A 24161-nucleotide genomic window follows, 5' to 3' on the forward strand; every position below is an offset into this window, starting at 1 on the left:
TAGTCCAGAGTTCTCCTAACCACTCCGCTTGTTTATCTGTTTGCTGGGCCCCAGCATGAGCAATCTGTTTCCCACCTCTTCTTCACCCATGTAACTAAGATGGTGATGACAGTAGCTGTATATGCTTTGCATGAAATCATTCAGCCATTTGGAAAATTAGAAATACCCCGTATCACTGTCATTTTAATGGAGAACGTGTACTTGGCTCTGAAGGGGTTGATGGTGGATTAACATTTGGTCTGTGAAGCTCAGACTATATTTGGAGGCAAGCTAGGGAATATTTCAGAGCAGTTGTTGGTGTGATCATCTCTCATAATTGAAGAGACTGTGGTGTTACAACAGTACCTGTTACTTTATTTTTAATTTTTCCTTCTTTGCATTCGTTGTGTTACTGAGGCTCTGAATTCCATGGCTTTGCAGCACAGTTGATGTGAAAAACTGTGTATGCTGCTACAGTGGCACGTTTCCTGGAGTGTCTGGTACTTCTAATAGGAGACTTCCCACTCTTCAGTGGGAGTGGAGGATGTACATAACAGCAGTGTTTTGGGACAAAGTGAGATTAATCTATTCTAGTCTTCCAGATATCGAGTAACTTCCTATTATCTTTTACTCTTTCTTTCTTTCTCCCATTGAAAATATGTGTCATTCCCTCCAGATAACGTAGTTATAACCTCATGTTTTCTGCAGGTACATATGCACAATATAAAGACTCATTGCACGGTACAGTGTGTTTAAAATAGAAATTTAAATAAGTAGTTTTTATTCCTTACAAGGGTAAGTTTTTATTTTGTGGCCCTCAGGCAGGCAGGCTGACTGCTCTCAACAGACAGTACTCAAAGCCCCAAAAAGTGTCCAGGGCCAGATCTTTGGCTGCTGTAAATAAGGCATGCTCCACTGATTCCCAAAGCAAGGATTTTCACGTGGTGTTTAGGGGATTTGGATGCTGGTCTCCCACACATGGGAAGGCAGTGAGTGTCCAAGCCCCACAGACAGCCCTTATTATCACATTCTGCTGTTTAAATGGAAGGTATGTCTACCTGGCATACACATTCCTTCTCTGTTATGGATGAGAGTAAAGGATCGTTTCAACTTCACATATGTTTGTAACTTCTAAGTCCACTGGAAATCTTACAGAAAACATTGCCAAATTCTACTGCTTTACTAGTCCCAGACTCAGCTTTGAAAAATATGCCTAAGGAAATTCTTACAAAGCATGATGTTAAAAACCCCTCTCTTCTTTACTACTTTCGATTAAAGCTGCCTCTGTTTTCACCCAGAGTTTTGCAGAAAACCAGAAACACGACGAATTGAATGCTCTGTGTGGACTATTTGCAGCATTATCCCTGTGGTCTTACCTGCAAGGACATTTCAGCAATGTAAATCACAGACATCCATTGGCCAGGTCCTCAGCTGGGCTAAAGCAGCACATTTCCACTGAGTTTAATGTCCTTTTTTGCCAGCTGGGAATATGGTCCATTCATTTCACTGGTGTTAGGTCAGGCATGGATTTGGCCCAGTAGACAGTGGCAGCACAAACCAGAGCACAAGGCTGACACTTGGGTAGAACCAAACAGTCACAGTCTATCAAAGCATATACCTCTTCCCATTTACTGCTTTCCCCTACCTGTGGATTCAGGAAGACTCATTCAGAAAGCGGCTTCACCCGGAGGTGAGGCTGGAGCTGTCGTTACTGCTCTCAGTCTGAGACTGATGACAATAATGGACAGGTTCTGACTTCAAATCATGTAAAATCACCTCAGTCATGATTTTCAGTTAAATAAATCAGGCTGGAATTTGGCCCTGTGTGCGCAGGAGCTTTTCATGTACATAGATTTCCAGTGTCTGTGCACTTTCCTTACCAAGGGCAGATGAACAAGAGGGTGCATCCCTCCAGTATCATGTGAGATATGTGTGCAGGGCTCTGGGGACATGAACTGCCCAGTGCTTGTGGTCAAGAAGAATGTCAAATCATCAAAAAGAATAGTAATTTGATAATTCTGAAAACAAAAATAATGGTATTTTTAAAAACAAGGATGCCTGAAGTCTTCCTGTATCTCCTAGCAGTTATTATCTTGAAGGATATTTTATACCTTAGTTGTATGTTTCATATAATTTAAAACTTGCTTCTTAAATTTCTGAACTCAAGGAGGGGGTGAATCTTCTGGCTTTCAGGATTCACATTCAGAGGATGTTTGTTCTTTTGCTGCATGTACTGTTTGTCCAGAACTAACCAGTTATTTCTCCAATATGGGTTTTATTGTGCCTTACAACAAATACTAAATTTAAGCGGAATGTACGCGTTAGAGGAGGGAATAATCAAGAAGACTTTACTGCACTGTTAGGTGATGCTGCCCCAGAGTGTATCATCAAACATATCTGTGCTTAATTACCCAACCAAAGAGATCTAAAGTATGTATGTTTGTTGTACTGTAATAGGGGTTTGTGCCTGGACAATTAAGTGTTTTATTTGTATTCTGAGATGATGTGAACTTATTTTTCTAAACACTATACTGAATAAACTTTATATTTATACACATCTTGTGTAAATATTTCTGTTTGGATGTCATGCGAGGGCTTTGAATTTTGAGTTGGAAAAGCAATCTGAAGTAGAAACTTGGCTTCTAATGACTCATCATGAAAGGTGATGGCAACTAGGAGTTCCTGTGCTCGCCAGGGATTTGATCTGCACCCTATTTAAGCCAGAATGAGACTTTCTGTTGACTTGAGGGGGTTTTGTCGGAATTCTGAAATACTAAATTAAAAAACATAAATCTTATACCTCATATTGAACCTATTTGTGTCTCAAACTGAATTTGTACCGTAATTAGTTGGATATTATTAAAATCTACTTCCACCTGCTAGTTAGGGCTAGTCAGTATTTACATGGTTCCCATGACATCGGCATGCTTTCTATGTGAGGGGCTTTTTTGGGTAGGTGTACTCCTATTTGCTAAATTCCCGTTTGTTGAAATTTTTCTTTAAAATGTTTCACATAGTGTCAGACTGGGTTTTGGCAGCCTTTTGAAAACAGCTTGAAATGTTCTGTTCCCCTGATATTAAAGGATTTAAACACATTACCATATTACTTCAGATGTGTGTTCCAAGTACCAGCATTGCCTGGTTACGATTTTGATGCCAAAATGAATGACAGTAAAAGCAAATAGACTGATCTGTGCAGGTGAAATAGTTTCCCTCACTGAAGCTTTATATACATTAGACATAATTAACAGCCTGCACACGCCAGCAAGGAAAACACTCTTCCATCCCTTTAAACTGTGTTCAGGCCATTGGAAGCAAGGTGAGGTCGGGGACATTTTTTTGTTTGTTTTTAATAGATACAGTTAAAAACATGAAATTTGTGATTTTGATACTCAGTAGGACATTACCTTGGTGTTTTTTTTGACATTACCTTGGTGTTTTTCCATGGTTTTTCCTCCACCTTTCCCGCGGATCGCAGCCGCTCTCTGCTCGCAGCTCCGCTGGGGAAGCGCAGGGAGTCCCCTCCCAGCCCGGGGAGCATCTCCCGCTTTTCTTGAGGCTGATCCGAGTCTGCAGCTGCCGAGGTAAATAATCCAGTTACCCGGGAGCAGCCCTAAGCCGGAGCCAATTGCCTCGTTGCCCCATTCCTGTTTCCTTCCCAGAAGCGGGCGCTTGGCTCCGTGGCGTTCGCGGCGCTCCCTTTGCCTGAGCAGAACCGGGATGGGATTTTCCTGCCCGCAGAGACCAAACCCCAAACTGATCCCCGGGCGGCAGCTTTGCTTGCAGCAGGAGCTGAGGATCCAAAGCCATGCTTGGACCTGGCTGGGAGCAGCTTCAGCCTCACCGTGCGGGCAGGGAAGGCGCTCCAGGAGCAGGGCCGGCTCCAGCCCGTGCTCCTGGGAGGGATTTGTGGCTGTGCAGCCCCTCAGGGGCTCTGCATGGAGCGCCGGGCTTTGGGAGCAAGCAGGAGGGGAAGGTCTCGGCAGCGTATGCAAATGGCCAAATTCTCGCTGAGCAGCCACCCATGCGGTATGCAGGATGAATCATGTCCTAACGGAGCGCATTCCTGCTGCTTTGGAGCGCTCGGCAGATGTGCTCCAGGTCACCCTGGGCGAGAAAACCACACACAGCCGCGGCTCCTTCTTCCCCGGCAGCCTGTGCACAGATGGAGAAAGGGGGGGACAGCACCTCTGGAAGGGTGGGCGGCCGGCTCCCTGAGCCCCTGCCTTTCCCACAGGGCCTGGGGATGCTGCAGGGAGGAGGGGAGCTGCCAAGGCAGTAGCTGGGATGGAGCTGATGGTAGGAAGGCTCAGGGAGATGGGTGGTTTCTCTTGATCTAGCAGGGAGACAAGCTGGGAAGGGAGACAATGCTGGAAGACAGCACTTATTATCCTCTATATTTGTCTTGATTTTTCCCTGGTGCCAGATCAGAAGGGGATTTTGCTGCTCCGAGAGGCAGAGGTTGGGTCAGTAAAACAAGATTTTAATATGAATACTCACAGCTTGGAAAGCAGAGGTCTCTTTCCAGGCTGCATCCCCTGTTGTGGTGATCTCTGGCTGCTGAAATCTCAGGGCTGGAATCTTAGGCCGGTATATGGATACAGATCACATTTTTAATATAAAAATACATTTTAGAAGGAAAATTGTTCCCAGAAATAGGAATTCATCTGCCAAGCAATGTGCAGATAACCGATTTCACACTTTGAGGTGCCAGAAAGTTCAGGAATGGGACCAACAACAAAAAACCAACACACGTGTGAAAAATCTACAGCATTAAAGCCAGATTCAATAAAAATAGCACCTAGTTTATATGCTACAGAAGCTGGCACATGCCTGCAAAAGCTGAAGGAAAGAGATAAAATGTTCAGAAGTTGCATGCAGTCCAGAGGAACGGAGCAGCCCTGGAGCAGTGCTGATGGTTACTCAATAACTCACGGGCGATATTCTCCCGTGTAAGTGCTTTAATTCTCCATCCTGCTACTTCTCGGGCAGAAAGACCCAATTTGGAGTACTAGAGGCTGATCAATAAGCTTTGTTGTGGCAGCCAAAGTGCTTTGTGATAGACCTGGCGCTACGAAAGGACTCCCAGAACGTTACACCGCATCATTTTCTTTCCTGCTCTGCACGCTGGCAGGCAGTGAATTCCGAGTCCATGGTATCCTCGCACTGCCTGCAGCTGTAAACGCAACCCTTCCCCTGAGGCTCACAGAAATAAAAGCAGGCTGGGAGGAGGCAGGAGGGGAGAGGAGGGAGCTGAGGTGATGTGCCCCGGGCGATGCAGGCGGTGGGTGGCACGGGCAGGGTGCAAAGCCAGGTCTCTGACTCCCCCTGTTGCTTTGCCCACTGGCTCACGCCGCCTCCTCGGGAGCCCAATCCCGCTTGGATGCCATGTCCCATGACAGCAGCAGGAGGACTTGCTGCTGGCACCAAAGCTGAGCTTGCTGCTTTCATTTATTTGTTGTGCTTATGTCGGAACCCAGGACATTCCTCTGGCTGCTCTGGATGGCTCGAGACCCTGGCAAGGAGCTCAGAGACCTTGGCACAGAGTCAAAGACACCTGTGCCTTCGATTTTAGTCCATGGAAAAAAATTATCAGCTTTGTGTGAAGATTTACAAGCCACAAGAGTTTGAGTCGAATGATAGTTAATTTGTCACAGAGCAAAAATTAGAATTTTGGAGTTTTAGAATGGAGGTTTGAGAAGCAAGATAAAGGAATCTGAGCATGTCCTGTCCTTCTTCTCCTTCTTCTTGTCCTCTCTTCTACTAAGATGGTGACAATTTTTGATTAGTTTAAAGACAGACTGTCTAACATAAGTAATAAATATTAGAAAATTATTGTACATGTAATTCTTAGTATGAAAAGCTAACAACACCCCAAGGGCAGAGACTGTACCACAACCTGACCTACTGGACAGATCTCAGCAGGTCAGAAAAAGAATGTAAGAGATAAGAAAAAATAAACAACTTTGAAAAACAAAACTGACAAATCTCAACTTCTTCTTTGGTCGCGGGGATGAGAAAAAAAAAAAAGATTTTCTAATACCTCAGAAGTCATCTCAACCACAAAAACCCAAGATGTTTACAGCCACCTTCTCATGCTGACCAATAGCCTTGTTGATAACTAGACTGGCCCTGGAGCAGCATCCCTGAGCCTCCAAGCACTCAGCCGCCAAAAAGCTGTTCCTGCCTGGATCGTTATTAGCTCAGGGAGATGCTCATGCAGGCCCTGGAGGACTCCAAAGCCACCCACTTCCAGATCAAGGCAATCTGAGAAAAGTCTGACTCATCTTCCACCAAGCCCAAGGAGCTGAGGGGGAGAAATGCTCAGGGGAATGAGGATGGGTTAGTCCAGAGCCAGAGCTGTGCGTGCTCTTGCATGTCCTAAGTCAGTGGCTTCTCAAAATAATACATTGAGAACAAATGACAATTTGGATGTTACTCATGTCCTAGGGAAATACTGGGGATTTTGCTATTTAGTGCTGCTTAATCAAACCAAGGCAGGCCAGGGGATCAGAAGGCAGTTCTAAAAGGCAGCACTCAACACCATCCCAAGCACATTCACAGTGCACACACAAATATACAAGCTGTTTGTATTAAAAAACATTATCTGTTGTGTTGTATGCGTGCAGGTGGAAGTGAGCACTGACCAGATTAAAACTAAAAAGTAATATCTTTATTTTGAGGCCCACTATGAAGTTGTGCAAGAAGCACAGCCTCTTCTTCTTCTTGCAGGCAACATATATTAGAGCACAGCCCCAAAACTCCAGCACAGACAGGCTCAGATTTCTGACCTACTGCTGCTAAACATGCTGTCCCTTTGCTCACAGCCTGTGGCAGAAGAGCAGCAGGGGCTGACTGCCCTGTTAGTGCTGCTCTTGGAGGAGAGGAAAACTCAATATCAGTAAGAGAGAGAACTGCAAACTCCAGTAAAGTGACACCACCTGCACGTGGAAGGCCCATCACACCCCTGTGTGGGGAGTCACATCAGCTTCTGAGGGCTGCTATAGCATTTCTCCTCCTTTTCCCTACTAATGCAGTGGTACATTAGCAGCCACAGCTTCAAAACACTGAAGTGTTTTTACTCCTTACATCACCCTCAGGGTTTGGTGTCCCCCAGCTTTGCAAGACAGCAATGAGCTCCACACCAGAAAAGTAAGACTCGTTTACACATCCACCCATGAGGACAAGGACTAGGTGCAAGACCACAGCAGGCCCAGCTTCCAGGTCAGTGAGCACTGAGGGGCTTCAGCTGAGCCCCTGTGGCATCTTCCCCATGGCTTTGGCTTGTGAACTCCCCAGGACCCACCAGATAAATTCCAAGGAAGGTTTTTAGGGGCTGCTCTCATTTACCATCTTCTCCTCAGCCCTCCAGACCTCTTGACATGAGGAGGGACCCAGGACTTCCAAAACCAGCAGCACCTGGCAGCAGGCTGTTGATAGCAGCCTATTTCGAGGTCTGCCTTTATCAGGGAGGGCCTGGAAGTGCTCCCAGGAGCACAGGGCATGCTGCACATTCCAGGCACAGCCTGACCAGCAGTGCTGCGGGATGCCTGCTCCCAGGACAGAGGTCACCCAGCACCAGCCAGCCCTCCATGGCTCCAGGACAGTTCACTGGCCCAGCACAGAGGTGTCAGGAGGACATTTGGCACCTCCTGCTACGCTCAGCAGGTCTCAGTAAATCCCTTCTGGCCTCAGTTTCTTGTAGCTATTGCGGGGGTTTTTCTTGTGCAAACCAAAGGCAGGATTTCCAGAGTTAGCCTGAGCCTCAAGCCAGGAGAGCTTCATCCCATTCCTTTGGGAAAGTCAGCCCCAGCAAATGAAACCCCTTGAGCAGTTGCTCAAGTTTGTGTTTGTTACCCAGTAATGGCAGCAAGCATTGCTCACCTGGGCATGGGGAGAAGTGCTCCTGTTCCTCCCACATTTCTTCACCATGATCTGAATCTTTTTCACTTACATTTGGCATCAGTTTGGGTTACAAAAGCAAGTCTTGTTTCAGGTGAATGATGCTCATGACAAACAAGGAATAGTCGTTTGGTGGTGGCCTGGAGGACCGGAGCCTCAGATTAAAGTACAGGGTAGAGCCTATTTCTGTTCATCTCTTAACTATTCTCAATTATTAGGGTCTTTTTAGAAGCCACAATAAATGAATGTGAAATAAGCAGCTGTTTTGAGCATACTCATAACACTGGAGAGCCGTAGCAGAGCTGTACCTAAGCCCTAAACTAGGGAACACTCCTGCTTAGGTTTCACCAGAGCCACATCCAGTGCAAGAAGTGCCTCCTGTCCTGTAAGCTCTACTCCCAGCACAGGCACCACAACATCCCCTGTTGCAGGATCCAGGTCTCCACCTTGTGAAACTCATGCAGAATCATCAGTTCATCTGTATTTAATAAGCACATCCTCTTCCAACATCCAAGATGTCCCTGCAAACACAGCCTAAAGCTGTGCTGAGTAGAAACACGTGATCAAGAGATCACTTTGATCAAGAGATGGTGGTATTTTCACCTGGAAGCACAAGACAATCACTGATTCAGAACAATTTCCCACCCATCCCGCAGAGACTTTGCCCAGATCACATTTCCCCAGTTCATTGGGGCATGGAACAGCACCAAAGGCTGGTGGATGCCAAGCTGTGTCACATCTGCTGGCTCTTCCCTTTCCAAGCAGAGTATCATGTCATCAAAGGCAACGAGGCTGGCATGACAGAATTTGAGAATCCCACTTTATAGCTGGTAGAAATTGAATCCCAACAAGTCTGTCAGTAATGATATATTCCAGGTAATGCAGGATTGAAATCTCCTGGCCCCAAGTCTCAACCTTATATTTAAGCAACAATCTGATTTGTCAACTTTCACAATTTATGGGCTTTGCAATATTTAGTAGATGGTGAGAGAGGGGAAGTAGGCAAAGGAGTTATGGCCACAACTTCCTGCTCAACTTCATTCTTAAGTTCCTGGCTTTAAATTACAGAAATTAATTTGGAGATAGTGAAGGTCTCCAAGCCAGAATACATATAAATTTGGGTGTATCACATCTATCTATCTATCTGCATTTTATCTCAATTCTGGTGTTGCCTCATGCTCTCCAAGCCTTTGGGTCTGATAGCACTTTGTGCAGCAAGACACTTCAGGAAAATAAACAAGGGTATAAAATAGGTGCCGTTTTAGAAGTGAAACTAATGAATGGTCTACAAATTCAAGAGAATATTTGTCAAAGCTGCCTCTGGGCTCAAATTTCCATAAACTTAAAATTAGGCTTTCAAATTAATTTCCTAGACTATTGCAGTATAATCAGTAAAGATAATAGCTGATTTTAAATATAAAAACCTCAGTATAACTCAACCTAGAGACACATTTCACTGACCTAAAAACAACCCTCCAAAAATAGTATACAAAGGCATTTCCTAAAAGCAGCACTGTAAAAGCAGTTGTGTTTTTTAGGAATTCCAGCGAATTCCTTCTACATCCCTGTGTAGCACAGGCAGGATTTCCAGAGCATCCTGCTCCTGGCAGCCCTCAAGGCTGGCAGCACAGACCATCCCATGGCAGGTTGCTGGAGACCCCAGCTCCACACCACACCTCAGTACGTGTCTGCATACAAACTGCATTTTGGTGTGTTATCCATAATTAGCACAAAGCAAATGGCCCCCATTGTAACAAATGGTTTTCAGCTCAGTTATCACCCATAGCAAGGACCAGAGGAGCCTTCAAGGGCTGTGGGAAAAGAGGCAGAAAAGGGAGAGAAACTTTCTTGAAGTGCTTTTTATTGGCTGCCACCCTCAGCCCTGGCCCAGGAAACATCCAAAGTGTTTGTTCTCTCAGAAAAACCAAATCAGTGTTGGGATTTTTATTTGTTGCACCCTAACAAGGTGTTGCAAGAAGAAAAATCACTGGGCTGGCCAGCTCATTCTGCCTCTTTAAACTTTGGCCTAAAACAGAAATTTGAAAGGCTAATGGTGGTCTTCCTTCAGTCCTGACTATAATGAGTGTTTAAATGTTCTAAATACCTGTATTTTTGCAAAATAACAGGAAGCACAAAGAGAAAGATGGGATATTCTTTATTTTTCAAGCCCTACTCAGAGGCAGCTTGAACTGTAACTATCCCAAGAGCAGCTGATGTGGTTCCACTTGGAACCAAAAGTCCAGTTCCTAAATATCTGGATTTGCATTTCCCCATCAGTACAACAACAGTAACAGGAATTCCCCCCTCGGTGGCAAGAGGCACAGCCAGGCTGGGGTTCACCCGCCTGGAACAGCACAGTCAGAATATTGAGGCCAGACCCTACTGATCAAACACATTTATTTATTTATATAAAATATATATTTGAGTGTATAATATATATTCACATATATTATCTATTATGCTTTCATATGTAACATATATTGTATTTATATCATATAATCTGAATATATTATTTGATATTATATATCAAATATATATGTATACATATATAAAGTATATGTACATGTATGTACATATATGTATACATGTATTTTATATATAGATATAGATATAGATGATGTAGATATAGATATATAGATATAGATATAGATAGATGATATAGATATAGATAGATGATATAGATATAGATAGATGATATAGATATAGATATAGATAGATATAGATATAGATGATACAGATATATAGATATAGATATAGATATAGATATGGATATAGATAGATATAGATAGATATAGATATAGATATAGATATAGATATAGATATAGATATAGATATAGATATAGATATAGATGTGCGCGTGTGTGTACGTATACATAATATATGAAACTTTCAGCTTACACAGATGGCTGCTCAGAATTGTCCTGGGTGCTCAATCTCTCCCTAAGCTGTGCCGATGCCTCCCACGTCCCTGTGCCTGCCCACCTCCTGCACAGTGGTACCAGGAGCAGGGCCCAGCAGTAGAACTCTGCCCTTCCCTTTGGGGAGCCCTTTACCTCCCCTCTTCAGTGACATTTGACCAACTCTGCTCCTCTGCAGTCCTCGTGCAGAGAAGGGCAAGTTGTTTTTCACAGAAATACAGAATGGTTTGGGTTGGAAGGGACCTTGAGACTCGTCTCATCCCGTAGGTGGGGACACTTTCCAGCAGACCAGACTGCTCCAAGCCCCACCCAACCTGGCCTTGAGCCCTTCCATGGATGAGGCAGCCACAGCTCCTCATTTCAGTTGAGCCAGGAGGACAGCTCTGCACCCGTGGGGATGCAGCCAAGGCTGGGCGCTGCTTTACCTCCTGGCAATGCATTTTAAGAGCCATTCCTTAACCAAACTGCTCCTTTCATTGTGTGTCTCCCAGACCCACCAGCACAGCTCTGCATGCTACAGCCCTGTGTCGTCCCCCCCACAACCCCGGCTCCCTTCCCTTCAGGTGTCCCTGACCCGCCCAACAGAGCTGTCACAACCTTTCTGAGCAGCCACTTCTACCAGCAAATAGATCACACTCACAAATCACTGCCTGGAAAGTCTGTGTGGTATGCGGCTTAATTTTCTTTTCCATAATATGAAATCCAATCTGAAATGCACAGATTAGTTTACTAATCTGTGTAAATCCTATTAATAGCACTTACCCTGCTGTGCTCCCATTCACATTCTAACAAATCTCCTTGCACTGGCTTGGTTTCCCCTCATCTCCTGCAAGATCTTCACACCTGGTTGCTGTCACGTCTTCACAAAATAGCTGGCCACAAATGGAAACTTGTGCTTTGCTGTCATCTCTCATCTTTTAATTCGTGTCCCATGGTCCATCATGTTCTGGATCAAAGCATTAGAGCTGTAAATCACCATGGTGCCATCGAAGCTAAAGGGATTATGCAAAGGATCACACAGCTCCAGTGGGGAAGGGCAGAGCTTGTACCCTCCTCTCCCCCAGCTCCTCTGCCTTCTGTGCTTGCTCCAGCTGCATCCTGCCCCTCGCAGCTCCACTGGCACCCCAGTGACTCCATCCTGCCCTGGGCACCTGGCCCAAAACTGGCCCAAACCCCAGCAAAGGACCTGCTTGCAAGGAGGAGCTGATGGACCATGCCTGGAGCCACTGCATGTGCTCACAGCAGCTCCACACGCATCCTCTCATCACCCGTGGGTTTAGGATGGCACCCATGGGTTTAGGGGTCACCATGGGTTTAGGGTGGCACTCCTGGCACCTGGGCTTGTCCCTGCCACAAGGAGCAGCCTCACTGGCAGCTGGGAGGGCTACAATCCCCTGAGCTCAATGTGGGCTCTCCAAGAGAGCACCCCCTCTGTTCTGCTGTGGAATAAACCATTCTCTGCTTGAAACAACAATATTTACTTTTCCTGTAGTGGTCTGCAGTGGCTCCCTGTGTCACACTCACGGTGAGAGGGGTCAGAACCAGAAGAGGAGGAGAGCAGGGCTTGCATGCCTGGATCCAACTTCCTAATCAGCTGTGCATTAATTAGCTAATCCACCTCCACACTCTGTCCCTTGTGCTACATTTCAGGACTGTCCTGGAGTCCTTGTAACTGAGCACCTTCCACAGCCTCAGCCTGTCCCACAGCATGCCAGCTCCATGCAGAGCCAGGGCCACAGTGTTCCCTTGAGCTGAGGAGTCCTTGCCCTTGGGCCAGGCTGGAATTGGCCAAAGCCAGCCCTTGGGAAGGGCTCTGAGCTGCTGTCACTCCTGACTTGTGCCCTTGCACACTTCCAGCACCTGCTAATGCATTCCACACCACGTGCCAGGCAGGAGAGGGTGGGTGAAGGATAGGAAGACACCCTGCCAGGAAAGGAGCTCCCCAGAACTTACCAGATGGAAGGTTTTTATGGAGAGCAGAACATGGAAACTCTCAGGTGATGAAGGCAAAAAGATCTACTCTAGATCATCAAAAGGAAAGGATTTGAGTTAAAACTGCTTTTACACAAGTTCACAGTAGGACAAACCCACTCCCTGCCAAGGTCTCCTTGCCAAGGGATCCCTGCTCCTTGCATGTGTCTGTTGGCTGCATGATCCCCACTATCCAGCTCTCCCCAATTCCCAGGGCCAAGCCCTCAAGTGCTTTCACTAACCTCAATAAAAAGGCCAGACCTACAGTGCCAAGACAGTTCCAGCACAACCCTGGATACATTTCCAATGGCTTTTCTACCAGAGTGTGAAACAAATTATTAGCATAAAAGATTTGTGGCTCTTCTCTTTCCTTCCCTGAAGCTGGAGGTAGAGGCAGCTGAACTGCCTCTACCACCCATCCAAAACTATTTGGATTTTTTCTCATCGCTGTAGAAACTTTTCAAGGTCAACAATGCTTCACTCTCTCCTACTTTCCCCTAAAATGGTTTCCAAGTTTTAATTACCTGAATAATTAATGGTGGTTTACTTGAGTGTTAGCTCATGAATTGTCTGCAATACCTAGTTTTGTAGAAGAAATATTTTAAAACCGTTACCCACTCTCAAGACATTTTCCCCAAATTCTCTTTTGCAAGGGTTTCTTACCTGTTGCCTGTGTTAAAGCTTGCCTGTGAAACAGCTGTTTGTTTACAGACCTTTAATCTCTTGGTAAAGGTGCCAGTTGTAAGACATTAAAATGCCACAAAGAAAAAAAAATTAAACCAAAAAAAAAAGGCATTTTTAGAGTGAGAGAGACGACCAGCCAAATACAATATGTGGCCAGACAGAATCAGAAGTGCTGGCTGCAGAACAAACCCAAGAGGCATCAGAAAAACCTCCCAAGCCACAGTGGTAACAGTTCACCAGCAAAAGGAATGTACAAAACAAAATGGGGGGGGGGGGGAGATCCACCCCTTCCTCCTCTGCCTCACCCCCAAAACACCACCTGACACCGATGCCTCTGGTGCATGCAAATGTGCCACTCGAGAAGGGCAAACAGGAATTTTGCCTTTAGTGTCCTGCCTGCCCCACCCTCTGCAGGCAGACCTCGGGAAAAGTGGTGTTTAAAACAAAAAAAGGGTGAGATAAGAGAAGGGGAACAGCCCATCTCAGCCCTTTGTTCTTCCACAGGGCTCCTCTGTAAAATAAGTGTGATTTCTATCACCCTTGCTGCAGAGCACCATGTGCTGGAGACCTTGTCCCAACATCAAGCTCCTGTGTGCTCATTTGCCTCCCTGGAACAGCTCTTTCCTCTTGGATGTGGCTCCAGGGGACAGTCACCGTCCCTCTCTCACCCTGCCTTTTCTGCACAGCCTGAGCAAGTTCTGCCAGAGGCTGGCCTGCAAAGAGCTCCTTGTCCTGATGTCAAAACCTGCACCACAGCCATCATCAGCTGGGACACAGCACACCCTGCAAGAGCCCCTCAGGTTTTCTGCACCCAAGGAGCTCATCATTCCCCTTCTCCTCCCTGCTGCTCACAGTCCTGGAATGAAGGTGCAGGAGAGCTCAGCTCTGCTGGGAGGGTACCTCCAAAATGTGAGCTTAGCTCTCAGCTGCTCTTCAAACCCTGCCCAAGGACACACTCACGAGCTCTGGTTGCTCATTCTCAGGCACCATCAGGGCTTTCTGCCCCTACCTGTCCCCGGGACAAAGGTTCCTGCCTCTCTGTGGTCTTGGCAGAAGTAGCGGTGTGTCCCCTCCGTGGTCATTGCAGAGTCCTGCTGCACCAGTGCACTGTGCAGAGCAGGTGACTCCAGCCAGGACATCAGATCACAAATGTGGTTACAAAGGGCTCTGCTGTGGGGAGATCATTTGGAAGGATAAGGTGGATAAGCAGGAGAAGTCTGAAACCTCGTGGAGCCTAAAATCCTAGATCAGCCTTTGCAGCCTGGCTCATCCCAGCTTTTGGCTTCAGAAATTCAGAGCTCAATTTCTGCTACAAAATTGTAGCGTTTGATTTCTGCCACTTGCTGCAGCACCTCCTGCTTCCACACACCCGGGTGTCAAGGGAACCCTGGCACTGTCTGGTGTAATTGTGCTCTAGGGGCAGCAACAGAAAAATTGCTGTACATTTTCCTCCACTTCAGCCCTGCAAAACCCTTTTTCACTTCCCTGGAATGTAAGTTTTCTATCACTCTCTGTCTCCAATGCTGAGTTCCCATCTTTAGGGAAGCGTCACAGTGTTAAAACTCCCTTTCAAATGTATTTTAATTAAGTATTTATAATTAATACTGGAGGCTGTGTAGAGGATCACAAGTCCTGGCCCTCGGTGTCTCCCAGTCCTCCATGCACAAACACAAATGAGCTGCCAACACACTCCTCAAAGCTGCATCCTGCAGCTCAGTGATGCTGTTGAGGTCTGCATGCTTGGAAGGAAATTATAGGGGTGCCAGCAGCAGCCATGACCAGGTTGCCTTTAAAGCTGAGGAATGCTTTGGAAAGCGATTGTGTACAAAAATAATCATAAAAACCCCAAAATGTTTAGTGCTGTCCTCATGCTCAGCCTAACAGCTTCACCGAGCACCCATCTATGGCAGCTGATGGCAAAGATCAGTTTCTACCACAACCTTACCTCAAGAAGTGCAACCCCACGTGCATTCACAGCTGTGCTTTGGGAGTTTAGTGGAGTTGCTGGAAATCTCCCAGAATCGAAGGAACTTCACTCGAACATGAGAAAAAGGGGAGGGGAGAAGAACACAGTCAGTAGATTAGACACTGTGATCTGAACCACTGGAGGCACAAAGGACATTAAAATAGAACTGAAACTCAAATTTGGCGAAGCCAAGAGAGAGCGAAGCTGGGTGTAATTAACCTACAAGATTCACAGGCACAAATTATCACAGGGGCCAAGAGCTTGTCTCTGAAAATGTGGAAATACATACATTTACACACACACCTGAGCAGATATAAATACATGTGTATAACTGTGTTCTCTCAGGGCTGAAAAGGACTTGACAGCACCATTCAGTCTTTCCCCCAGCTCCGAGACAAGATCAAATAGACGTCGGTATTTTCTGACAGATGTTTGTCTAGACCTGCTTTTAAACAGAGAATCTCCCACCTCCCCAGGCAATTTATTCCAGCACTTCCTTTTCTTCTTCAGCTTCATACACACACGCACAGGTATCTTGATCTCAGAAGGTGAGGGGGGAGCAGCCTCTGATGCCTTGCACATCAAAAGGCTTTGTGAAGTCATTTCTCATGGCAAGACCTTTCTTGCGGATGACGTACGAGCCCAAAAGATCCCATCGTGACCTGAGGTGACAGGCTGGGCTTGGGGGACAGCAGATGGGGTAAGGGGGGGCAAATGGAGAAGGAGGGGGAAATTCAGTCTTTTCCTTATTAACCCGTCAGATCTGTCTGCTGATAACAGAGAGCAGCTTTGTGCACTCCGTTTTTAGACTCAGACGTTAAAGTTCCTCTCCTTTTTGATGGAATAAATACACTTTTGGCTTCTTCAGCAGCCACCTCGGAAGAGATGCTGTCCTGTCAAACTTCACTAAGGCAGAGGAAGGGATGAGGAATGAGGCTGTGCAGCTGGAATATGTAAATGGCAGGATGGAGAGTAGCACTTTTCCAGCCACGCTGGATATCTATTACCTCCACTTTTGGACTGACAATGCACCAAATGTTTCATTGCCTGGGGCCTTACAAAGCTGACCAGCTTTTATAGTCAAAAGCACTAATGTAGAAAGGCAATTGGGAATTAATTATTTAATGTGGTGCTCATTGGTAGAAAGCTTCCACCCCTCCTGCATCTCAGCTACCATTATACATATGTTGCTTTTCTTCAGACTACAGTGATTAGACAGCAGAGGAAAATGAGGGCTAAGTCCTGTTCCCACTTGCAATGAACTCCATTTAAATCAGCAGATCTGCATTCAATAACCAAGGGCACAGTTTGGCCCCATGCTAGGAAAATGTCATTTATGACAAAAAAACATAGATTGCAGCATCTCAATTTCTGAAAATAAGCCTTTTCATACACGTGCTCCCAAATTCCCTCTTTGAAAGGCAGAATATTCCTACTTAAAAATTACAATCCATGCAAGTAGTCCTATTTATAGGAAATTACATCAAGCTCTCTTTAGTTTGGCTCTTTGGATGCCTCACTGGAGCAGAGAGAAAGGTGTATCCCAAATCCACTGCAGGTTGGTTCAGCTCCAACTTCTCCGGAATTCTCAAGATAAGCGTCTATTTCATTTAGAGCCTTTTTAGTTATGACGTGTGAAGAAGCAAATGTCCTTTTGAAGATCTCCCTGCAACAGCTGCATGCCAGAGACTCCTGGCCAAGTGACTCGAAGAGCTTAAGGATCAGGCCCCACGTATTTAAAAAAACAAAGTGCAAAATAAGATTCTGCAGCAGGGCTGAGAAGGGGCATGAACTTACCTGTCAGTTGTAATACGTGGGAAACTGTAACTTCTTCCCTGCAGTCAACACCTCCAGAATCATTCCAGATGAAGCTCCAACAGGATCCTGCTGAAATTCAACGTAGTGAATTACACCGGGAATTAATTTATTGCAATGTGTCATATTTTTCCAAATACAAAATACATTGGGTTTGCCTTTTTTTTTTTTCTTTTTCTGGCCTTTCAGGTGAAAGATATATGGCTGTACAGATGTGCTTTTCTAAGATCCAGTGGCATGAAACCTGAAATGCCCCAGCAAGATTCAGGAGTGAGTTTTAATCACCATGGAAGCACGACACTTTTGAAGGTCTATGAAATTATACACCCAGGTCTGAGAAGAGTAAACTTATCTGTCTGGAGAGATCTGCTGATAAACAGAGACAACTCATTTTCTCCTGGAAAGCTGCATTATATGTTGTTTGAAAAAATAATCAGATGTTAGAGACAGGTTTGTACTGGGAAAAGAAATGAGGGAAAAAAACAGCGCTGGGAGAGGCTTTCTGAGAGGGGAAAGGGAAGGCAGTGTGAAAGTATTCCCTGCAAATTCAGGAGGTGGAGGAGAAGACGGGCTGAGCATCTCTCGGGGCCAGACAGAGCAGGGTTAGCGACGACAGAGGCATATGGAGACCCACCCAGGGCGCAGACAGACCGGAGGACCCCCAGACCTCGGCTTACGCAAGGTGACCTTTCCCCTCTCTAAAATTTCAAAGCTGGCGTTGCCGGCGCTGAACAGACTGTGTGCCATATGTAACATGACCTCAGCTCTGCTCTGCCAAGCCACTGATGGCATCACTAATGAGAGGTGAAAGGTCCCCTCCTCACAGCCAGCTTGGAAAGCCACCAGGACGGTGGGTGTGGGATGGGCCCCCCAGCACTGGATGGCTGAAGGCAGGACCCCAGTGCCCCACACCCCCCTGTTCCCACACCTGGGTGCCCACTGATCCCCCACAGGCACACACACCCCTCCAAAAGGGTGACGGTGCCTCTTCCCTTGGCCCAGCTGAAACTGGCACAGTCCCCCAGCAATGGAAATATTTGTTCAGTACCTGAATGCAAAGCACACAGGCAAACAGAGCCTGGGATGTAAATCCTGTCCCCAATCCAGCTGCCACCCTCGCAGCCCCCAGCAGCACCCTGCTCCCAGTGTGGGTTGTGCATTGGCCAGGTGGGGAGAAGGATTTGTGCTGGGGGATGACACAGAGGGAGGAGAACCCTCAAAGGGCCTGCCTCGATCCGAGGAGGACCCAAAATGTAATTTAATTTTTTTCCTAAGCATTTTGCACGGAAATCATTACAATAACGTACTGCAGGAAAAAAACAAAAATCAACCATCACCCTTGCTGCCTTTTGTTGTTGTTCCTTTTTAAAATAAGGGTTGTTTTTTTTTTTTTTGCAGTTTTCCCAGTGTCCAGCGACCCCGTCCTAGCCATCACCTAAGGCAGGGACAGACAGGACCCACCCCCGAACTCCCCGCCCCAGACATGTGTGGGGACGGTCCGTGTGAGTGCGGGTGGGTGTCACGGATGCGGGTGGGGTGCGGAACCCGGGTGGGTCCGTGCGGAGGAGCTCGCATGGCTCGGTGTGAGCCCACAGGGGAGCGGGGTGTGCCCGCGGGAGGGAGGGCAGGGTCTCTGTGCCGCTTGAGCTCTACGGGAGGGTGCATTCGGGGGAGGGCGAGTGCCGCACACACGGGTGGGGAGTGCCCACGGGTGGATTTTGGGGTGTGGGCACACGGAGGGGCACAGGCGGGGTGGGTGCGCACGTCGGTGGGTGCGCACACGCGGCGCGTGTGTGGGGTGGCACACGGGTGGGTGGCACACGGGTGGGTGCGGTGCCCCGCACCCCCAGCTCTGCCCCGGCACCCCGGGGGCATCGGCCGGGCTGGAGCCGCCTCCCCGAGCGCACGGCGCGGAGAAGGCGCCCGCGGTTTGTTTCGCTTCTGGAGTGACTCACCCCTGGCAGATGTGGCACCGCCGAGGTGCAGCGGGGACCCACCCACGCCCTCAGAACAAACACCCCACCCGCGGCAGCGCTGCTGCCTCCCCACGCAGGGCCAGACCCCGCGGGGAAGGGGCTGGATTTACCCCTCGCTGCCCTTCTGCCGGGGATTCATTTTTGCATCGCAGCCGGCGCTGAGAGATTCAATTATTCGTTCCAAATATTATTCTGCCCCTCGCCCTCAGCGCACCCTGATCTCACAGGGGCGCGGGCGAGGCTGCCCACGCGTGTTGGGTCGCGCTGGGCCATACCCAGCTGCCGGCCGAGGAGTGGCTGCGGGGGGCCGGTGGGGCGTGTTTTTCTCCCACGGAGGAGCCGCATCCCGAGGGAACATCCTGCCTGCTGCAGAGAAGCAGCACTCGAGCCCGCGGCAGCCCCGCGCTTGGTTTGGCCGCAGCCTAATCCCTGCTGCGGTATCCTATGTGTAAAAATTTTTAAAATTAAGAAAGAGGCAGAAGTTGCAGCTAACATCGCCTCGCCTCACGGCAAGCGCTATCACACTGGAAAAAGAGAGAAAAACAGCGTCGGGAGAAAGCGAATCTCGGCGCTAATACCGCGCGTCGCTGCGCGCCCCCGGGGGATTCCAGCGCCCCTTCCCCCCCTCGGCGGGGGGACCCCACCCCCCTGGAGGGGCTGCGGGCCCGCAGCGGCACCCAGGGGCTCTGGGGCCGTGCGAGCAGCTGGGGATGGAGGGCTGGAGGGGTGGGGGTCTCCCCCTTAGAATGGGGGGCTGCAGCTGATGGGGGGAGCTGCGCACCCCCGGCACCCCAGGGCCGTGTCACGGACACGAACGCGCGGGGAGAGGCAGCGCGGCCCGCGCCGGCTGGAAGGGGAGGCGGCAAAGCTTCCGTGCAGAAAAGGAGTTAAACCCCGCCGCTGTCCTTTGATTTAGGAAATGGCTCATCCAATTCAGTTCCAGATTATTCAGGGGCAGGCTGCCTCGCTCGCTCCCTCTCTCCCCACACCAGCCCAAACATCTTGAAGTAATCAGCAGCTGAGAACGGAGACGTCCCCCTGGCATCTCAGGTTAAAGAAGGAGGTCCAGGAAAATGTGGTAGAGCCATTACAAGAAACCTGAGATGCATTCATCAGAGACTCCAATTGCCATCGCATTAGGATTGATTAGAGACCAGCAGTACCGTAATGACCCGGAAAGCGGGGCATACGGGGATTATTAATATCAGACTTCTCAAAGAAAAAAAAAAAAAAGAAAAAAAAAAAAAAGGAAAGGGGAAGAAAAAAAAAAAAAAGAGGGAGGAAAAAACGGAGGAAAAGAGGGAAGAAGCAGGAGGGAGAATTCAAAAATCAAAAGCCCATCGCGGTGCTGCTGCTCGGATGCAGACTTACCTGAGAGCACAGCCACCGGCGAGCCGCACCGACGAGAATTTATCTGACTTCTGGGAAGTAAAAGCAAACAAACATGAAAAAAAAAATCGCCTCTGGACCCCCTGAAATCGCCTGCTCCCATGCACGGCTCGCACAGAGACTCCCAGCGCTGCGGCCACGGGGCGGGCGGGCCACGGTTCGGGGGTCCCAGCCGGGGGCTCCCCCTCCCGGGCCAAAGGACGCCGGACCCCGGGCTGGCGACAGCAAGGACAAGTCAAAGAGCCACCAAAGAGGAGCAAGGAGACCTCGGTGGCTCGTCTCCTTCTCAGTTCCCTGCGCCAAAACAAATCAGCCCCTCCTGGTCTCGGTTTAAATGTAGCTCACTGGATAATTAACTCCATCTTTCCAGCCCTGCTTTAACTGTTTATTTAGTGTCACCCCGTATTACCATCACTAGCACTTTCCTCTGAACAGGAGGAGCTGGAGGGTTTCACCTCCCAAAAGGAAATTCTTCGTAGCTTAAAAGAATCAGCATCCAGGAGGTACATTAGCGAAAAGGGAAGGGGGGAACGGGATCTGGGGGTCCCATGGCAAAAGCGGGAGGAAATAAGGGTGGAGGTGGGGGGACAGGGACAGAAAGACGTATCGGCCCTCGGAGAGAAGAAAACAACGCGTGATCACCTCTAATCCTTTGAAAAATGTCCCGGTAAGTGCGCGAAGAAAGAGCCCTTTGTGCCCTGGGGATCGGCCGCATCGGGAAGGCCTTATCCTCATCCTGCTCCTGCCCCAGCATCCCGGCCCGGCCCGGCCCTCCTCGGGCAGCCCCGGCCCGGCCTGACCCCGCTGGGTGCGGGGGGACCCCCTGGCCGGGCACCCCCGGGGCGCGGGGCCCGGGCAGGGACGCGGACACCGGCTTTGTTTTTACAGGTGTCGGGAGGGCAATTTACTAACAAGTAATTAAAGGTCGCACCGGTTTGCAGGCGAGCCGGAGCAGAGGCTCCCGCAAGAGAAGAGCGGTGCATATGGAGAGGGGTTTGTTCTTCCTCATTAAAAAATAGAATAATAAAGGAAGGGGGGGAGAGAGGGGGAGAAAGAAAATACAAATCCTTTATTGTTGGGGAATAAGCCGGGAAGCTGGCTGTCTCCCTGCGCCTCGCGTTCGGCGGGGAAGGCGGCGCGGATCCGGTATCACGTTGCAGATCCTCACTCGAGATAACGAAATGCGATCTATTTTTCAGAACAGCAAGTGGATGGGAAAGGAGCCTCTACAACACAAACCTCATTGACTTAATGGGTCGGTTTTGGATTTCGCCTTCGAAATGTTCGGCGAGTGGCAGCGTTGTGTTTCTGCCCCGCCGGTTCCCAGCCTCCAGCCCCGGTTCTCATCCCGACGAGAAGCGGCTCCCCAAAACCCGGTGCTGGTTTTATTTTGTTGCGCTATTTGTTTCCTCTAGACCCTCGCCCTTACAGAAAACAAAAAAAATTAAAATTTACTTTAGTTTAGGGAAGAGCTTTATTTCTAAGCTCGGAAGGAAATGGGGGATATATTTGGTTTACTCTTTTTTTCCGCTTTGTTCTGATTTTCTGGCGAAATCGAGGGAAAACCCGCAGCGCGTTGCGTGGGCTCCATCTTCATCCCCGCCCTGCGCTGTATAAACACATCGAATAAATAAGGGAATAAATTAATTTCCCGCACAAACAGAGCCGATGTGTGCCCGGGCGATGGGGGCGAGCAGCGGAGGCCCCCTCGTTCTGCCGCCACCTCTCCGCGGGCGCGGAGGGGCCAGGCCCCGGCGGCGGGGGCAGCCCGGGGAGCTCGGGCCGGGCGGGGAGCGGGGCGATGCTGCCCGGCGATGCTGCCCGGCGATGCTGCCGGGCTGCTCCTGCTCCGCCGGCAAAGGAAGCACCGAGAGGGGCCGGCGGCAGCTCTGCGCCGTTGCCTCGTTCGGTGGCTTTTTGCTTATTTGCGTCTTCCTTGTTTATGTTTTTATTTTTTTGAGCGGCTCGAGACTCTCTTTTTTTTTGTTGTTGTTGTCGCTTTTGTGATTTTTTTCAAGGGTTAAACGGGATGGGGTGTTCTGCAAATACATTTGCCTCTTCCCGTGGTTCAAAATGAAAGGTTCCCAATTTTAAGGAAAACCAACCCCGGAGCCTTAACGAACATTGATGCTCAGCGGTCCTTGCCTGCAGCAACTCCCAGGTAGACCCCGGCTGGTCTGTCCCCTCCTTGTGTGAATTTTGATGAGAGGGAAGAATAAAGTCCCGCTCAAGAATCGCGAGGAAGCCTCCGCTCGCCCGTGTCTGTCAGCTCTTCCGCCGGCCGCATCGGGATAATTTGCTTATTCCCAGCAAGAGCGGTGTTTGTTTTGGTCGGCCTTTTACAGGAGGAAAAAAAAAAAAAAAAAAGAAAAAAAGAAAAAAAAAAAAAGAAAAAGAGAACAACAACAAAAAAAGGCAGAACTATGAGGGCAAGAGAAGCCCGCTCTCGTTACAATGCCCAGGGGCTTCCCCAGTCCCGCGTTGCGTTTCTCTCCTCCTCATCCAGAAGTTACAAACCCTCAGGTCCGTGCTCTTCCCGAGCTGAGCCCCTCACGAGAAAGAAGAAAATAAAATTTAAAATGAATAACAATAGAAATGAGGGATGGGGGAACCCACCCCCAGGCTGGGCAGGGCGCTGCTCCTCCAGGACGCAGCCGCGGGCGAGCCCATGCCTTATAATTCTGCGCACTTGCTCCAGACTTTAGGGTATTAGATGATTTTAGAGCCGGGTTTAAGGCTCCGTTCCGGTCCCCACACAGCTGCCTTGTCAATAAGGATCTGTTCCAAGTAGACATTCCTTCTGGGAGGACATTGCAGCTCTTTAAGACTTCATCTGCAACATCATAAGTACTAAAATAAAATGGCAAGGGAAAATTACCAGACACATGGTCATGGGATATGGAAGCGCCCTGACTCCAGCGGACATAGTACAGTCGCTGTACAGACTGGGTGGCAGGGGCTTAATTTAAACAGCCCCGAGACGCGAAGTACGTGGGAAAAACAACAATCCGGATTTAGGAAAATATCGGCCTTTCCCACGTCGTGGCGCGGGCAGAGGCTGCGGGCAGCGAGCGGCGGCTCCGAGCCCCGCGGCCGGGAGCGGGCTCCCCTTCCCTCGGAGCAGTGAACTCAAATAAATCCGACTTGGTAGGTCAAATAAATCCGACTGTCTTAGTGAGGACAAACAGGTTTTAAAGAGCCCCGCGATGGCTCTTAGCACCCGCGGAACGAACTCATTCCTGAATCCAAAGCGTTCCGGAGTGCGCTTAAAATACGGGCTTCGACTTATCTAATCAAAGATAAATACAGCCATAAAGACACCCCCAGCCCCCCGCGCCCTGCTCTTATCTCACCACATTGTCCTCACCTCCCTGCTGACAATAGATTATCTTTGCTTAGGGAGCCTAATTGTTTTCTAATTTTTTAAATAATTGCTTTTGAGCGGGGGTGTGCAAATGAGGATTAGGCTAATTAAAGCTCCGCCGGTGGGTGCAGCGCTGCTGCCCGCGGTCCGCACGGGGCTGCCCCGGCCCGCCGGGCCCCCCCCGCGGGGAACGGGGC

The 24161-nt window shown here is 48.7% G+C and overlaps 2 long non-coding RNA genes across 3 annotated transcripts; both read right to left on the bottom strand.

The window, feature by feature from the left end:
- Window positions 1–11402: 11402 nt before the first annotated feature.
- Window positions 11403–20716, bottom strand: LOC119702097. Of its 2 annotated transcripts, none has more exons than XR_005257249.1 (5): window positions 20583–20716; window positions 17218–17307; window positions 15400–15484; window positions 12753–12820; window positions 11403–11745 (listed from the first exon to the last, which is right to left on the bottom strand). It is a non-coding gene; the product is annotated as an uncharacterized LOC119702097 (long non-coding RNA). The 2 variants fall into 2 exon arrangements; XR_005257250.1 differs by having other exon boundaries at window positions 17218–17304; window positions 20583–20707.
- A 932-nt stretch (window positions 20717–21648) lies between these two features.
- On the bottom strand, window positions 21649–23958 carry LOC119702096. Its single transcript, XR_005257248.1, has 2 exons — window positions 22119–23958; window positions 21649–22024 (listed from the first exon to the last, which is right to left on the bottom strand). It is a non-coding gene; the product is annotated as an uncharacterized LOC119702096 (long non-coding RNA).
- Window positions 23959–24161: the final 203 nt, after the last annotated feature.

The sequence above is a fragment of the Motacilla alba genome, chromosome 5 (assembly GCF_015832195.1).
Source record: "Motacilla alba alba isolate MOTALB_02 chromosome 5, Motacilla_alba_V1.0_pri, whole genome shotgun sequence".
Taxonomy (NCBI): Eukaryota; Metazoa; Chordata; class Aves; order Passeriformes; family Motacillidae; genus Motacilla; species Motacilla alba.